This window comes from Panthera onca, chromosome B1 (assembly GCF_046562875.1).
Source record: "Panthera onca isolate mPanOnc1 chromosome B1, mPanOnc1 haplotype 2, whole genome shotgun sequence".
NCBI lineage: Eukaryota > Metazoa > Chordata > Mammalia > Carnivora > Felidae > Panthera > Panthera onca.
Genome location: NC_138342.1, coordinates 152,991,403 through 153,006,836, shown reverse-complemented (window position 1 = coordinate 153,006,836; position 15,434 = coordinate 152,991,403). Strand labels below are relative to the sequence as shown.

Sequence of the window (15,434 nt, the reverse complement as noted above, 5' to 3'; positions counted from 1 at the left end):
CAGAAGGGCCCTGAAGCCCAGAGGCGACTCTGGGCTAATGCCACAGCAGCACTCAGCCCCCCAAAACCCGTCCAGGGCTGTGACCCCCCAGAGCCACGGCCGCCTCGGCCACCAGCAACCAGGCCTGTGTGGTGGCTACAGCTGTCCCCTCCGTGACCAAGAAGTGTTCCAGCTCTTTCCAGAAAGACTCAGAAAGCTGCCCTCGAACTCAAGATACACTTCTTCTCTAAAACTAATAACAGTAGAGTCATTCACCTGGACAGCTCTTCGCTATTCTTAAAAAATATGTCTTTATATTTTTGTTGCATTTAGATACAAGTAACCATGCCTTCCAGGACCACCATGAGGCACCTTTACTCTTATCCTGGGTGCGTGTGACACACGTGCTCTCTCTCACACACACATAAGCAACTGCTTTCATACACACACCACCCCCAAGAACCCACTCCACACCAGCACCACACATAGACACGCATGCACACTGTACCACAATGTACTCACACTTTGCACAGAAACTTCCCTGGTGTGTACATGCTAACTACACATGAAATTCATATACCCACACAGCCACACTACATAGATGCACCGTGCCCTGCACAGCACAGAGATACACATGTACAAACCACATATAATGTACATGGCTCACACGTCTAAGCCCCAGCTGTACAGACACCTGTAGGCACATGACGGCATCCCTGTGTCACGGCCAACCCTGGATCACAGAGGGGGTGGTCTCCCACCTGTGCTTCCTTTCATGCCCCCCCGCCAGTCCTTCCTGCTCCTGGCCACTAACTGTCATCACGGCCTCCTAACGAATGGGCGAGCAGACACAGAGGACAGAGGCAAATCCAAACCCACATCAAAGCCCTAAGCTCTCTTCAGTAGCTGTGAACCAGACCAGAGAACAGGGACACTGTAATACTAGTCAGATGAGAAGTAAGAGGGTAAGGGGGTTTGCAAATCCGATGACATACTGCCCCCAATATCAAGGACAAAGCTGGGCTAGCTGCCACCAAAGCCCCCAAGGGCTCACTGCTATCTGAACTCGCGAAGTACCCCTCTAAGCCCTGTTCACACGTATTCCACTTTCCCTCCACCTCTACCTGGTTGATTTGGGAATCCTGACTTGTCATGGTAGCAGCCGAGGTGTTAAGAGCTGCTGGGACTGTAAGTGCAGACTGTAAGATCTGCATTCTCGTCTGGTCCATCCTTCTGGAGGTGGCAGCAATGCCTCCCAGGTGTCCTTTCCATTTCTGACCACATACCGGGACAGGAAGGATCTAGGGCTTATGGCCATGCAGTGGCCATAGGAGAGGATGTGCCAAAGGAGGGGTGGGGGAGCCTTCAGGGGGCTTGTGTGGAAACCTCACCTGTCTGGGGCTTGTCCCCTGCTGAGAATTGCTGAGCTGGGTCACCAGGTCCATTCAGGAAAGTACTGACTGGGGAGTTCTGAGGCTGCTATATCATAGAAGCAGTGCTGCTATCTGCATGCATTTGATTCCATGCCCAGCAGGAAACCCTGTGGCTGTTCCCTGGGGTCCTGGAGCAGAGAGCAGGCAGTGGGACAGAGCAAAAGTCCTTCCAGTTCTCCCAGATCATTTACCTATCTGAAGGACATCAGCAGACATGATTAGGGAACAATCTGCAAGCCTCTATCTGGTTATCACTATCACCATTCCCATTTCACAGATGAGGAAATCAAAGCTGACCTAGGTTTAGTCACTTGGGTGGGTCTCCATTGGCTCTGTATCCAGGGACTCAGTCTCCTGCCTCCCCCATCTCTCTCCCACACCTGCTCCCTGCCCCCTGGCTGCACCAAATGGGTCTCCACCCCCAGACCCCCATGGTGTGTGCCTATCTGTATGTCTTTATGCTGTTCCCCACCACCTGGAGAGTCAGCAAGGTGTGGCCCTCTGTTCCTTCCCACAGAGTCCACAGTCCACAGGTCGGAGCAGGAGGGCCCTGTAGCCACGTGCCTTACTCCATGTCAAGGTCAAATGACTTTCCTCTGCATCCTCCCATTATACCGAGTCCCCAGTAAAGTAATAGCTCCCATTTATTGGCTTTCCCCTGCATGCCGGGCACAATGTAAGCACTTTACACGTATTAAGTCATTTGACACAAAAACTTTAACATTGTCTACAGTGAAGAAACTGAAGCAAGAGAAAGCCCAGCGCATAGCTACTGGGATCCACACCGGGTAGCTGGAGTCCAGACAGGCTGCTTCTAACCCGGTACGCTATATCTTCCTGTTCGTTATCTTTCTCTCATTTCCCCTCCATCCCCATCTCATGTACTCCTTTCAACAACCTAATTATTAGATAACCTATTAGCCCCATTTCACAGATCAGGAGATTGAGGCTTAGAAGGATGAAACAGTATGCCCAAATTAGAAAGCCAAATTTAAGCCTCTGTTTGTTTGGCTCTGTTTTCCACCTGGAGGCCCCTCGCCTCTACTACCATAGCTCTGTCTGAAGCTCACACTGTGGCAAAGTCACGTACGTACAGAGATGCTTCCCAGCTAGATTTGAACCCCCAGGACAGGCATCTGTACACCCAGTGGCCCCGGCCCACCATGGTGAACATCCAGCAGAGGAGCTAAGGTGGATGTAGCCCCTGCTTTAATGGAAAACTGGTCTCATCTGGCCAGGAGATGCCTACAACCCTAGCTTCAAACACATGAAATGCACACTCCCCAAGGTAGATGGCCGGAATGGGGCCAGGAGCTCAAAGAAAAAGCAGGAAAGATTTGGGTTGTACACAAGAGAAAACTCAGCCACCTGAGTGGCAGGACAACGCTGCAATGAAACAGGTTTTCTGCCCCTCTCTGGACAGTTGAGGAAGACAGAAGCACATCTGTTGGGGCTGTCAGATGTCAGACACTTCCGGCTCGTGGAGGATCACAGCTACACCAGCCAGGGGCCCTCTCGGCCCTAGCACTTTATCACAGGCACAGCACAGTGCACCCAACACCCACAAGAGCATACACATGTGTCCATGCACAAGTCTACCTGCAGCCTCCCTCAAAACTGCTTGAGATGCCAGTTCCAGGTGCCTTGAGGGGCCCTCAAGTCTGGCACAGGGGAATGTGTGTGCCCACGCAGCCCCAACTATGGACCATGGGCTCTCTCTGAGTATGAGCACAGATTCTAGAACCTTCCACTTCCTCGCTGGCCCTGGAAGCCTCTGTCCCCCCCACCCCACCCCACCACTGACAACCCCCATAGATACACTCCAACTGAAATGCCTTTTGTGTAAAGAAAAGGTGGAGGGGCTAGCTGCCAGCTCACCCTGAGAGCTGCGCATCAAATGAGAACTATTTTTAGCCCTTCTCTCCAGTGTCCCTGACATCAGCTGAGCAATGGTGGAAGGCTCGGGGCATACATCTGGGAAGGAAGGCATGAAATGGCATTTCTTTGCCAGGGCCCAGGGGAAATAGCGGGGAAAGCACCAGACAGCTTCAGGGAAGGGATGTGGAATCACTGGGTGTCATCTAGCAGTCCCCCTGGATGTGCCTTGGTTGACAGGTGGCCTAAGCATCCTTTGACATCCCGGGGCTCAGAAGAGCAGAGCATGGGTGACAACTGCCCCCACACCACCCTGCCCCATTTCCCCATCAGCACAGTGAGGCCCAGGCTACTTCTCTGAGACCTTGCAAAAAACTTGATTAAAAATATTCAAACACCTTGGGATGCCTGGGTGGCTCTGTTGAGCATCCGGCTCTTGATTTCAGCTCAAATCATGATCTCATAGTTTATGGGATCAAGCCCCACATTGGCCTCTGTGCTTGACAGTGCAGGGCCTGCTTAGGATTCTCTCTTCCTCTCTATCTCTGCCCCTCCCTCGTTCATGCTTGCGCTCTCTCTCTCTCTCAAAATAAATAAATAGACATTTAAAAATATATATTGAGGGGCACCTGGGTGGCTCAGTCGGTTAAGCATCGGACTTTGGCTCAGGTCACGATCTCGCGGTCCGTGAGTTCGAGCCCCGCGTCAGGCTCTGTGCTGACCGCTCAGAGCCTGGAGCCTGTTTCAGATTCTGTGTCTCCCTCTCTCTCTGACCCTCCCCCGTTCATGCTCTGTCTCTCTCTGTCCCAAAAATAAATAAAAAACGTTGAAAAAAAAAAATAATAATAAAATAAAATAAAATAAAATAAAAATATATATTGAAACGTCCTGAAAACCTGCATATTGGAGAAATGCGTCTTATTCCCTATCATAAGCTCCCAGAAAGCCAGAGACCAAGTTTTGGGGTTCCAGTTTATCTTTGCATACCCGATGCATGGTACATTATCGGCCACTTGGTAGGCATTCGGTGTCTGTCTCATGAAAGAATGAACCAATCAGACAGTCTGCTAATAAAATCCTTGAGCTCTAGAAAGTTCATACATTTATATTCTAAGTGCCCAGGGCAGGTATAAGGAAAGCCTCCCTACCTCCAGGCTCGGGATCGCCCTGAGCCTCCACTGGGACATCCAGGACCTGGAGCTGGAGCAGCTCGGCAGGCCTCCTCCCCGCCCTCCCTCCCTCCCTCTTGTCTCTGAGCCTCACTCTGGCCCAGCCCAGGTCCCCAGACCTGAGTGATTTGACTCTTTGCTCTGACCAGCATGTGTTCTTTCCAACCAGGCAAGCAGGTCCATGGCTAGCACTGCCTTGTGCTTTTCAGCTTGGAAGTGGAACCACTGGCATGTCCACAATGGGAGAGGCCACTCTGCTGTTCCCCAAATTAGAATGAAGACTTCTGACAACAGGCTCCCCAAAACACTGCTCTGCCTGCATCCTGGTAAAACGGCATTGCCGGGATCCAAGGTAGCCCCTGTGCACACAGGTGGAGGCAGTAGAATGGGGGAGATCAGCTCTGTAAATGAGGGAAATCATTCATGGCTGTAAAAGTACCTTCCAATTCTGGGAGGGCCCCACTGATCCAAAGTAAAGTCACCCCACTTTGCCAGCGGCTTTGAGTCATGTGATAAACATAGAAACATGACTCTCCCCTTCCCCGCCAGCCCAGTGACCCCAGGAAATCCCACGCACACTAGGCAGGAGGACATGCCTGTGCCTTTGTCATAAGCCTCAGGGGCAGCGTGTGGCTGAAACACTCCAGTATCCCCTTTCTAGCCCACAGTGGATCTGTGGTGTGTGAACTGAATTGAATTGAATGAAATGAATTGAGGCGGCTCTTGGGGATCATGTACCCCAGTGGTTTGTTCTCTCATATTCATCCCCTATTCATTCACTTGCCCCAGCTTTTCCCTTTCAGACTCTCACAAGCAGCAACCCAGACGCCTCCCATCTGTATTTAAGCATTCGACAGACATAACTGAGTTCCCACTGCATGCCAGGTGCTGTGCTAGGTACGGTAGACCCACCCTAGTCCCTGCCCCGCCCCCATCCCATGGCTCTGTCGGTTCCTACCGAAGATGCAATTGCTGCCTTGGTGGTGTGCGAGTTTCGTACTTAGGCTCTAGCTGTGAACGCTGCTGTTGACGAGTGAGAAATGGACTGAGGAATCCACGTGATGACTCACTGATGGACTTGACCCTGGCCTCAAGGTTGTTCTGCTTCCACCATGTCCAGGGTGCTGTGTGACCTTGGGAACATTCGTGGCCCCTGTGTTTCCTTCTTACCGAAATGAGTGGATAAGACGAGATGAGCTCTTAGGCCCTAATGCTACATTGAGACTGCAGGCCATATAGGATCTAGTCTGCTACTCAGAGATCTTTCCGGATTAGTGGTCACCCTATAGGACTTGGGCTGTTTCCTCCCAGACCATCTCCACCTATCCACTCCAAGGCTGCTGTCCTTCATGGGAGAGGTTCAGCATCTCCCAAGAAGGCAGCCTTTGCTCCTTCTAGTCCTCTTCTATATCCAGGCCCGTCTCCTGCCTCGGAAGCCAGACAACGTCATGTGGGCTATTTCCTGGGGCCGCCCAGGGAAGTAAGCTAAAAATAGAAAGAGACGGTGGCATTGAGTGGAGTCTGCACTGTGCCAGGTGATGCAAGGCTAAGGTCCACTCACCAATGTCCTGGGCAGCCCAACCCCGCCGGGAGGCCCCCCAAAGTCAGGCGCAAGAGAGGGTGGCAAAGGCCGGGGCATTCTCCTGCACCCAGGCCAGAGTTCTGCTGTGTAAGCCTCACACTCGGGCTGCTCGCTCCCTGACAGTGTCCCCATTCTGGGCTGGGACAGCAGGGAGTGCAGGAAGAGTGGTGACTGAGAGTCAGGAAGCCTGGGTCCCACGGCTGCCTCTGCAGTTGACTAGCGTGAGAGCCTGGGACTTCTTGCCCTCTTTGCCCGACCCCAGACCCACATCTGTAAAGTAAGGAAATGAATGATAATTCCCCAGTCCCTGTTCTAAGGGGGCAGCCATGCAGACTCTCTATAACTGTTCCATAACCTGCAGGGAGAAGGGTGACCCAGCTCTGGCCTGCCTTCCTCTTCCTTGGCAGCAATGCCACGAAAGAGGCCATTGGAGATGGGACAACACCTTAGCCACATGGACAGGGGTGAGAGAGCTGGCTCTGCTCATAACATTCGCCAGCTTCACCCTGGCTGGGGGTAGGCGTGGGAAGCGGTGTCTATTTGGGCTTAGGTGACCTGCCAAGTTGGAGATGCCTTACTTTCTGGGGCTCCAAGCCGGGAAGCAGCATGAGCTCCTTCTAGGAGCCTGTTGGAACTGAGAGCACCCATCTTATGCCACCCAGTCCTTAGCAGGGCAGAGGGCAGCCACACCAGGAATCATCCGTGCAGGGCTTTTCTGTCATTCCACTGACCAGCCCAGAGATACCCAGAATCACATCAACATCCCGAGCCTCGGGTCGCTTCATCCATAAAATGGGGAGAAGGATCTCTTGTGGATTCTCTTCTAATGTCTTACAGGTGCAAGCAAAGAAAATGATGTGGCCGTACAATGATCGTCATCTAATAACACATAACAAGAACAGAAACAGCCTTGTCTCCTCCCTCAGACAGAAAATGCTTAATAATTCATTCATTCATACCTCAGCACATTCGGAACAGAATTTGAGATGGCAGCAGCATATGATACAGTTGGCCAGCACCACAGACTTCACTCACTAGCCATACTATCCGTCTCCTGTGAGTAATTGTTGAACATTTTCTATGTGGCAGGCAGTTTGCTAGAAGTTTCTCATGTGCCATCTTATTTAACCCTCACGGCTGTCCCATCAGGCAGGTATTATTACTGTGCCTTTCTACACATGAGCAACCTGAGATGATATTTTACTTGCCCAAGGTCACAGAGCAAGGACGGGGGTGCTGGAACTCACACCCAGGACTGACTCTGAGCCCTAGAATCTCAGCAGTGTGCTGTACGGTCTCTCTGTGCAGGTACTTGTAAAACTGCTAAGTGCTGAGTCGGGGCCATTCACCCATCAGCTTCCCCAGGAGAAGCTATCCTGGGCCAGTCCCTGGACCAACGTGGCATCCTATCCCCAGCCCTGCCCCACCTGGACCTCATGTTCCAGGTGCAGGCAGACAAAAAAGCTAAGGGGCAACTTCATTCTCCAGGGTGATAAATGCTGCAGGCCAAATAAAGCAGTTGAAGGGAGGGAGCCGGAGGAGTGCACGTGTGTGTGCACGCACACCCAACAGGGGAGGCCACGGCAGACCTGATGGGGAGAACCCCGGGCTGGAGCGGAGCGAGGGGCTGAGCCATGCAGAAGGAGCACCCAGTCGGCAGTCCAAGGAGGAGAACAGCCAGTGGAGCTGCAGCCAGACACTCTCCTGGGGTCTAGAGGCTGGGCAGGCATGAGAAGAGACAGGATTACCTGGGGCTCATCAGGGAAGAGCTTGGTTTTAGTTCCAAATAACAGCAGTAGCTACTTGTACATTACATATTGCATTGTTTCTTTCTGATCTTTGTCCCAATGTCACTCTGCAACCTTTACACAAGTCCTTCAACTTCTCAGGACGCTAGTGTCCTCACCTGTAAGATGAGAACGCTGGTCTGGACAACACTTACTGCCCCTTATCTCCTTCCATGCCATCAGTGGGCATTTGGGACCAGAACCTGATCTTCTCCTAGGGGTTAGGGCCAGGCCTGGGAACATGTGGCCCAGCCTGGGAGGCCAGCAGCCTGCCCTGTGCTGCCTAGGTGATCTCCCTAGGGAAGGGTGCAGCCAGCAGGGTGGTGCGGGCAAGCATCTCCTGGGCAGGTGACCCCAATAGGAACCTGTGTGCGGTCAGCTGTCGGGGAGCACAAGACCCCTCTGTGGCCTGCCACAGCTTGAGCCAGCATGAAATGAGCCCACACATGGCTGGTGGCCTCAAAGGAGGAGGGAACAGGAGGGATATAGTTTCCTCCTTACCAGGCTTGAGGAGGACATGGGGATCCTGAGCCTGGGGAGGGGGCCAAAGCAAGGAGCCAGCATCTGGTTCGCATGACTGAAGAAACTGGGCTAGAGGCTGACAGGTGGACCAAGAGAAAAGCACCAGTCCCTGGCCCTCCTTCAGTGGGCTGGGAGAGCATAGGGTCAGCTTTGGTTCTGAGCAGGGCTGAGTGGCTGGGAAGAAGGGCCAGCTATACAGATGTCTCTTCTTTCCCCTGAGCACAGCACCAGGGTCCACGGCATAGCCTCCTATAGCATCCCTGCACCCCTCCTTGGCTTTTCCAGAGCCCCCACCTCACACCTAGGTCGCACCTGCCTCCAGGCCAGGCCATTACTGCTCTCTAATGGCAGAACATTTTCATCACTCCAAAAAGAAACCCTGAGCCCACTAGCAGTCACTCCCCAGTCCCCTCTCACCACAGCATCGGGCAAGCAATACTGTGTTTTCTGTCTCTAAGGATTGCCTCTGCTGGGAATTTCATAGAAATGGAATTATGTAATAGGAGGCCTTTTGTGTCTGGTTTCTTCCATTTAGCATAATGCTTTCGAGGTTCATCCATGTTATAGCCTGTGTCAGTTCTCTATTCCTTTCTACTGCCAAATAATATTCCATTGGATGGATACACACTGTCTCTTGTTTCTCTATTCATCAGTTGGTGAACATTTGGGTTATTTCCGTTTTTGGATACTATGAACAATGCTGCTGTGAACATTGATGTACAAGTTTTTTGTGTGGACATGTGTTCTCAATTTTCTTAGCTATATACCTAGTAATGGAGGCATCAGGTCCTATAGTAACCCTAGTGTAACTTTTTGAGGAACTTCCAGACTGTTTTCCAGAGTGACTACACCCTTTTACATTCCCACCAGCAATGTACGAAGGTTCTAATTTCTCCACATCCTTGCCAACATTTGCTATTATCTGTCTTTTTAATTTAAGCCATCCTCATGGGTGTCAAGGGACATCTCACTGTAATTTCCATTTGCATTCCCCTGATGACTAATGATGTCGAACATCTTGTCATGTGCTTATTGGCCATTTGTATTACTTCTTTGGAGAAATGACTATTCAACACGTTTGTCCTTTTATTAATGGGCTTATTTGTCTTTTTGTTATTGATTTGTAAGAACTCTTTATGTATCCTAGATACCAGTTCCTTATTAGATATGTAATTTGCAAATATTTCTCCCATTCAATAACCTGTCTTTTCACTTTCTTGATGATGTTCTTTGAAGCACAAAAGTTTTTGATTTTGGTAAAGTTCAACTTGTCAGTTTTTGTTTTTGTTTGTTCCTTGTTGTTTTGGTGTCGTACCTAAGAATGCTTTGCCTAGGGGCACCTGGGTGGCTCAGTTGGCTAAGTGTCTGACTCTTGTTTTTGGCTGAGGTCATGATCTTACAGTTCATGAATTCAAACCCTGCATCCGGCTCTGCACTGACGGTGTGGAGCCCTGCTTGGGATTCTCTCTCGCACTCTCTCTCTCTCTCTGTCCTTCCCCTGCTCATGGTCTCTTTCTCTCAAAATAAATAAATAAACTTTAAAAATTAAAAAAAGAATGCTTTGCATAACCCAAGGTCATGAAGGTTTACTCCTGTGTTTTCTTCTAAGAGTTTTTATAGTTCTGGCATTTAGGTCTGGCATATAGACATTTAGGTCTATAATCCATGTTGGATGGTTTTTACGTAAAATGTAAGGTAAGATCCCAGGTTTATTCTTTTGCATGTGAATGGCCACTTGTCCCAGCACCCTTTGCTGAAAAGATTGTTCTTTCCCCCATTGAACTGTCTCAGCACTCTTGACAAATATCAATTGACCATAAATATAGGGGTGTATTTCTAGACAATTCTGTTCCTTTGAATCACATGTCTGTCTTCATGATAGCACCGTGCTGTCTTGCTTACTACAGCTTATAGTAAGGTTGGAAAACAAAGTATAACTGCTCCAGTTTTGTTATTCTTTTTCAGAATTTCCCCCCCTCCATGTTTTTCTCCCTGTTTTCTAACATATATGGAGTTCAGACCTATGTCAAATATAAGCCTAAGTGTGTTGTGTGCATTAACTCAATTAACATGACCTGTGAGGTAGGCTCCATGTGGTCCCATTTTGCAGATGAAGAAACTGAGGCACAAGGAAGTCATGTAACATGCCTAAGGCCACACAAGTGGTAAGTGGCAGAGTTGGGAGGTGAACCTGAGCCATGTGGCTCAGATACCCATGGTGATGCCAGAAACATGGGAGTGAACCAGTCTGGGCCTCCCCTTTTATAGAGAAACATTTGGGGTGTAAAGAGGCTTGCCTAAGGCTCACTGTGAGACAGGCAGGATGAGATCCAGGTCTACAGATCCTGGCCTCTTCTGCCCATACTAGCCGCTTCCTGCTTGCATGTAGTGCTGCATGTTCATTTCAGTGTGAAGTTGCCTTGTCAAAATACTGACACAGTGGCCATGTGGTGATTCCTTTGGCTCCTGGCCAAGAGAGTGGGGGCCATGATGCTGGGCCAGGGCCTAAACAGATCCTTGGTCCTCCTCAGAGGTAAAGGGGCCTAAACTTACTGCCCAGGAAGCAAGTTCAGGACCAGAACTGCATGGGGTCACTGTTCCCATTGTACTGTACCACCCATCACTTTCTGTCTAGCAGTATCCCTGGAGTCTGTCTCCTTCCTGAAACTGTAAGCTCCAGGAGTTTAGTGGCCCCATTTCCCATCCTTGTGACCCTGCTACAGACAGCCCACACCTCAGCAGGCACACAGCAGGCCTTGGCTGACACTGGCTGAACAGGGTGACTGAGTCATCTCTGCAGCCTCCTTCATCTGGGATCTAGTCTCCCCAGGCTGTTAGTCAGCAGCTTTCATTGGATTAACACTGCCTAGACCTCCCTAGTGCTGGAGGCAGCCTCCTCCTAGCTGCTGTCACCCCTGCAGAGAGCCCCACTGCACAGATCCTGGCACCTAAGCCACATCTGTCTATGAACAATAGGCCCACCCAGCAAGAAGGTCAGGGCTGGGGTGGCTGACAATTCCCCTGCTCCAGGCAGGAAGTAGGGCTGCTGACTCATGAGCCACCTGCCTCTCCCCTCCCTCCTGTCTGTCCCAAGACATTCCCCCTCAACACATCCTAAGCCAAACCATTCCTCACTCTTTTTGTTCATACTCTACAGACTCCTGAGATGCCCTTTTCCCTTCAACTGATTAACCCCTCATTATCCAAGACCCAACCCAACTATTGTTTCTGGGAATTCACTCTCCTTCCCCCATCTCTACTCCCCAGGGGAGAGTGTGGTGCCCCTCCCCTGTTTCCCTTCTCCCCCAGCACCTGTCACTATGGCATTCAGTGTCTTAGTCTTGTGTTCTGTGATTTGCTTTTCCTTTGGCCTCCTTTATAAGATCATGAGCTCCTAATGCAGGACTTGTCCACACAAGGCTGGGCTCATGGCCATGCTCAGCTATTTTCTGAGAAGGGAAGGAGGGAGGGAGGGAGGGAGGGAGAGAGGGAAGGGGGAGGAAGGAAGGAAGGAAGGAAGGAAGGAAGGAAGGAAGGAAGGGAGGGAGGGAAGGAGAAAGATAGGGAGAGAAGGAGGAATGAATGAGTAGAGACTAAATCAGTGGATGAATGAGACTGCAGGTTGCCTCAGAGAAAGCACTAGAAAAGTCACTCAGTGATCAAGCTAGTCTTCAGGCAGCTTTTAGTGAATTATTGCTGCCCAGACCACCCAGATGACAGTTTAGCAAGCCTCCTCCCATCCCTGCAGGAGCCCCCAGGGGCCAGCTGGGAACCCACCTGCCCATCCTGGCCCTTCCCTCTTCCCACATGGTCAGGACTCACATGCCCCTCAAATCCTTCCTGTCACAGAAGAGAAAAATTGATTAGGCTACTTCACACTAAGATGATAATGGCTTAAGGTATTATCCTCCAAACAGAGGAGCTAAATGCTTGGAATAAAAGGAATGATGTTTCAGACAATGCAATAGGCTCCCATTGCAGAGTGGACCCCACTCTCCTTTCTTCTACAGGAAAAACTGGCTTTGCTTATTCTCACAGATCTCCTTTCTATAGAGAAGTCTGTCTGACCAACCACAAAAATCCATCCTTGGACCAAAAGACACACCTCTTCCCAAACCAGATACAGTAACCAATGTATGGAACTCAGTGCACTTCCCATTTATTGTTTCCCTTGAGCCGATGATGTAGATAAAATAGGCATTATTATTCCTCCTTTACAGATGAGGACACCGAGGGCTGTGAGGGTTGGACTCAGTGAATTTCACCCATGGAGACATTTAAAGTCATGCACCTCTGGACAGGCTGGTCTTCTTGGGTTCTCCAACATCACCCTCCCCAGCCATGGAAGTCCTGCTAGCTCTCCCTGGCTTCATCCATCACAGTCATCCTGGAATATCAAGTCATCTGTACGGGGAAGTCACTCCCAGAAATGGATACCCAGGGGTCTATGAGCTGAATTGTGTTCCCTCCAAATTCATATGTTGAAGTCTTAACACACCTTAGACTGTGACTGCCCTTGGAAACAGGATCTTTAAAGAGGTAATTAAGGTAAATAAGGTCATTAGGGTGGATCCTGATCCACCTTATGTCCTCATAAGAAGAGAGTAGGACAGACACAGGAGGACTGAAGGATGATCATAAGAAGACACAGTGAGATAAGATAAAAAGAGAGAGGAAGGAAAACCATAAAAGACTCTTAAATACAGAGAACAAACTGAGGGCTGCTGGAGAGGTGCTGGGTGGAGGGGGGATATGCTAAATGGCTGATGGGTATTAATGAGGGCACTTGTTGGGATGAGAACTGGGTGTTATATGAATCACTGAATTCTACTCCTGAAATCATTATTACCCTATATGTTAACTAACTTGGATTTAAGTAAAATGTAATAATTAAAAAGAAGACATAGTGAGAAGGTGGCTGACATAGACTGAATTGTGTCCCCCCAACCAAATTCATATGTTGAAGCCCTAACCCCACTGTGACTGTATTTGGAGGTAAGGTCTTTGAGGAGGTAATTAAGGTTGAGATCATGAGAGTGAGGCCCTGATCCAATAGGACTTGTTTCCTTATAAGAAGAGAGAGAGACACTGGAGATCTCTCTCCCTCCATGCACACACAGGAAGGAAGGCCTCAGGGAAAAGGACTCCTCCCACCCCTGCAGGAGCCCCCAGGGGCCAGCTGGGAACCCACCTCAGGGAAAAGGACTCAGGGAAAAGGAAGGTAGCCATCTACAAATCAGGAAGAGAGGCCCCACTAGAAAGCAACCCTGATGAAACTTTGGTCTCAGACTTTCAGCCTCCATAATGTGAGAAAATGGGTTTCTGTTGTTTGTACTTACTGGGTGTAAGTACCACCCAGTCTGTGGTACTTAGTTATGGAAGTCAGTTACAAACTAACAGAGTCCTAGGACCATCCATGTAGAAAGGGAGCCTCCATTTATTCATTCAGCAAATTGTTGCCCCATGAGCGCCGGGCCTGGTGACCATCTGGCAAGGAGATGAGGTGGGATGCAGAGTGTGGGTGAAGGGGTTCTGAACCTAGAAGTTTAAGCTTCAATCCCTTTCCTGCTCTCATACAGTCATTCCTTTGACTTAAGCCAAATGAGGTAACACATCTTGTCTCACTTTGCAAAACTCACAAGTTAGTGGTAGAATGGGCAGGAATCCAACCCCTTCCTTTACAGATGAAGAAGACGGAGGCCCAAGAGAGATGTGCCTCACTGTGATTTTCCCCCTGGTCTTTTGGCTCCTGGCCTGTGTTTTTTCTGCCACCTGCTGCGTTCCCTTGCAGGTCATCTTCCAGGGCCAGATGTTGCCAGTAGGGTGCAGAAAGGAGAGCAGAGGCCACTTGGTTAATCACAAGTTGTGAAGACACAGAACATCCCTCTGTGACCCAAGGACTAGATTACCTTCCTCATCTCAGTGGTCACCTCCTTGGTTTTGTTTCCCTCTATTTTTAGCCTGGCCTGAGATGCACCAGCAGCTGGACAGTGGGGGTGGATGCTAGTGGTTTGCCACATCTCTAGCCCTGTCGTGGGCCTATCTTCCCTGCCCTGAGGCACCAGTTCCAGCCTTCCTACAAAGTGGGGACCAAAGGCCTGTCCCACACTCTGAGAAGTCCCCCCCCCCAAGGAAGCAAAGAGTTCATGCTGAGGTGGGAGAGGGTGAAGAGCCCTCACCCTGACTTCAGACCCTGGCCGACTATCAGCAGGGAGGGACACTCAAGGCACAATGGGAGCCCAGCAAGCTCCAAGGAATCAGGAGTCTGCAGCCACTCAGGACGTTCCATGAGAAACTCAACAGGCACCAAAGAAAAGAGGTCAAACCGGTGACTTCACAGAGGACACAGCCAATTAGCACAGCAAAATGGCTGGCTGCTCCCTCTGCCCTTTCCGGCCCACCCTGTACCCCAGTGGCTACTGAGGAGAGACTGGACTAGAATTTGGGATTAAACTGCCTTCAGCTTCTCAGATACAAGTAAGGCCTCTATCACATCTGCATCCCCATCAGAAGAACGGATTCTCTCTTTACAGGTCTTTCCACTCAGCTGGGCACCACATGTCTGAAGAGAGCTTTGAGAAGCAGACCTGAGGTCCACTGCGTGCCCTCGACTCCACTTACTTCTCTTCACAGTGACAGGCCCCCAGGGATGGGGAGATTAAGTGTCAACGTCTGGCAGCCTCCCAGGAGACCTCCCAGGCAGACCCTGGGATACTGATGCCACAGTCACAGGAAGAAAAAATAAGAGGGAAGGCAGGACAGATGGAGACCTCACCTGCCAAGAGCCGCTGACTCCCTGCTCTGATGCCCAGTCTTACTCGTACAGCATGTTCTCATGCCTCTCTGGCCATCCAATCCTGCCAACAGAGACCTTCACCTCATCCCAAGACAGGACTCTCCTTCCCTCCTCAGAACCAGCCAAACTGGGGACTGGGGAAACCCATGCAGACCAGAATTCAGTTTTTTTGATGCAGGAACTTGAACTAAACCAAATTAAGAGCCAACAGTATAGCTAATATTAGAATCACCCCAATATTCTTATTCTTGCTCTTTTTTACTGATTTTTTTAACTCTTAAAAAAACTAGT

The 15,434-nt window shown here is 50.2% G+C and overlaps 1 protein-coding gene across 1 annotated transcript in view; it reads right to left on the bottom strand.

Annotated features, from left to right (window-relative positions):
• Positions 1-15,434, bottom strand: part of XKR6 (XK related 6) — a 320,599-nt gene that overhangs the window by 37,770 nt on the left and 267,395 nt on the right. The gene's annotated exons all lie outside the window — the stretch shown is intronic.